The 2998-nt window shown below is 60.2% G+C and overlaps 1 pseudogene; it reads left to right on the forward strand.

Annotated features, from left to right (window-relative positions):
• The first annotated feature begins 354 nt into the window (after window positions 1–354).
• LOC115114814 (piggyBac transposable element-derived protein 4-like) lies at window positions 355–2502 on the forward strand (annotated as a pseudogene).
• The last annotated feature ends 496 nt before the right edge of the window (window positions 2503–2998 follow it).

Consider the following 2998-nt stretch of genomic DNA (forward strand, 5'->3'; position numbering starts at 1 on the left):
CTCAGTGCAAGAACTCGTTGCAATCACACGGGGAGGCCAGCCAAGCGTACCGGATGGACCGAAGGGCCCGAAGGAGCAGACTGGGCAGACAACGCGCGTCGTCCGTTGGCGTGCCTCGTCCCATTCACGTGGCCAGTGTAAGCTGGCCGTAGAGAGGCTACTAATATTGTCAGGAAGAAGAAGAAAGAAGAAGAAGAAAGAAGAAGACGAGGACAACGACGAGGAGGAATAGGACCCCGCCGAGCGTGAGCCCTCCGCCTACGACTGTAAGCCGGCCGTACAGAGGCTACTAATATTGTCAGGAAGTAGAAGAAGAACAAGGAGAAGAAGATGAGGACCATGATGAGGACGATGATGACGACGACGAGGAGGAATACGACCCCGCCGAGCGTGAGCCCTCCGCCTAGGACGCCTGGCAGTCCTTGTTTCAGCGCGGCTGAGGTCCTGGAACAGATATCCTCCAGTGTCGACCAAGAAGACGAAGAAGACTACTGCGATTCCGAAGAGGAGGACGTTTCGGAAGATGAAGACGGTGAGGAATACAACCCCGAGCGTGATGCGGACGACTACGACGACGACTCGGCCTCGCCGTCGTGCTCCTCTTCGGAGGAAGAGGGGGAGCGAGAGGGAGACACGGCCGCTGCCCGAGAGCGAGACAGAGAGCCAGATCGAGACAGAGCCAGAGAGCCAGAGCGAGACAGAGAGGACGCGGCGGCAGCCGCCCAAGGCCAAAGGGAGACGTTGCTGTCAAAGAACGGCAAAATCAAATGGTCCTCCGTGGCCTATCGCGGCCCGGACCGGCCCCGCGCCATCCGCCGCCCCGGCCCCGTCGTGACGCCGGGCCCCACGGCCTACGCCTTTGCGAGCACTCGACATCGAGTCCACCTTCCGGCTGTTTGTCACACCGGCGATAGAAAGGATAATTGTGGACATGACAAATCTGCAGGGGGTGAGAAAATACGGCGACGGCTGGCGACCCATGGACTCCACCGACCTGCGCGCCTACGTAGGGCTGCTGATCCTAGCCGGGCGTCTACAGGTCCCGAGGCGAGGCCGCGGCCAGCCTGTGGGACGCCGAGAGCGGCAGGACCGTGTTCCGCGCCACCATGCCGCTCAAGGTGTTTCACAAGTACTCGAGGCTGCTGCGATTCGACGACCGCCAGTCGAGACCCGCGAGACTCGCCACCGACAGACTGGCGGCCATAAGAGAGGTATGGAACCTGTGGGAGGAGCGGCTGCCGGCCCTCTACAACCCGGGGCCCGACGTGACGGTGGACGAACAACTGGTCCCGTTCAGAGGTACCGTCTATGTATCTGTGTATGTACGTGTAGCATAGAGAGGTAGCAGTAGTAGCGTGGGCAGTACTAGCAAATCGGCAGTAGTAGCAATCGGCAGTAGCGGCGGCGGCGGCTGCGGCTGCGTGTAACATAAACGCAGTGCCCCAACTTTAACCATGACGCTGCTAATCTCCTCTCCCCTCCCTTCTCCCCACCGAAAGGACGCTGTCCTTTCCGACAGTACATTCCCAGCAAGCCGGCCAAATACGGCATCAAGTCGTGGGTGGCCTGCGACGCCAAGTCCAGCTACGCTTGGAAGATGCAAGTCTACACCGGCAAGGCGGCCGGCGGTGGCCCCGAGAAGAACCAGGGCGCCCGCGTCGTCCTCGATCTGACCCAGGGACTGCCGGCCGGTCACAACGTCACGTGTGACAATTTCTTCACCTCCTACGAACTGGGCCAGCGGCTCCTCGAGAGGAACCTCACCATGGTGGGCACGGTGAGAAAGAACAAGGCCGAGCTCCCGCCCGCGCTGCTCGAGTCAAAGGGCAGACAGGTCCTGTCCTCCAGGTTCGCCTTCACGCCCACCGCCACTCTAGTGTCCTACCTGGCAAAGAGAAATAAGAACGTGCTACTTCTGAGCACGCTGCACGCGGAGCCCGACGTTAGCGATCGCCGCGACCGGAAGCCGGCCTCATCCTAGACTACAACTGCAACAAGGGCGGCGTGGACAACCTAGACAAGGTGGTCGGCACCTACAGCTGCAGACGGATGACCGCCCGCTGGCCCCTGGTCATCTTCCACAACATCCTCGACGTGTCCTCCTACAACGCCTTTGTCATATGGCGAGAGATCAAGCCCGACTGGATGCCTGGGAAGAGGAACAAGAGGAGGGTGTTCCTGGAGCAGCTCGGAAAGGCACTCGTCAAGCCCTTGATCCAAAGAAGGCATCGTCTCCCCCGCACCCAAGCCGCGTCCGCACTTGTCAAAGTCCTACAGAGTGCCACCGCCGAGGCTCGTCCGCCAGCCCGGGAGCAAGCCGCTGGCCCGGCCGCCGCCGCCCCGGCCGCCCCACCGGTGGCGAGTAAGAGGAAGAGGTGTCAGCTCTGCCCACCCAAGAAGGACGCCAAGACACACACCACGTGCTGCTTCTGCAAAGGCTGTTCACACGCGTACTGTCACACTTGTGCCCACTGGGCCTTTAGCCAAGACGGGACAGGGTGACCCGGGGGGGACACTGTGTGGTAGGCATAATAGGAGGACAACGGGAGGGTTAATGTCCGCGTCCAGCTCCCACACTACAGGCGCCACCAGACACGAAGCTGGGAGTATGGGAGTGGGATCCATGGACCGCTCCTCTGTGTCATACAGCCGAGACAATGCGTCTGCCTTAACGTTCTGGGAGCCTGGTCTGTAAGAAAGAGTAAACACAAAACGAGTGAAAAACATGGCCCACCTTGCCTGGCGAGGATTCAATCTCTTCGCCTGCCGGATATACTCCAGATTGCGGTGGTCAGTCCAGATGAGAAAAGGGTGTTTAGCCCCCTCAAGCCAATGCCTCCACACCTTCAAAGCTCCTACGACAGCTAACAGCTCTCGGTTCCCCACATCATAGTTTCGCTCCGCCGGGCTGAGCTTCTTAGAAAAGAAAGCACAGGGGCGAAGCTTCAGTGGCGTACCCGAATGCTGAGAGAGCACTGCTCCTATCCCAGCTTCGGAT

The sequence above is a fragment of the Oncorhynchus nerka genome, linkage group LG9b (genome assembly GCF_034236695.1).
Source record: "Oncorhynchus nerka isolate Pitt River linkage group LG9b, Oner_Uvic_2.0, whole genome shotgun sequence".
Lineage (NCBI taxonomy): Eukaryota > Metazoa > Chordata > Actinopteri > Salmoniformes > Salmonidae > Oncorhynchus > Oncorhynchus nerka.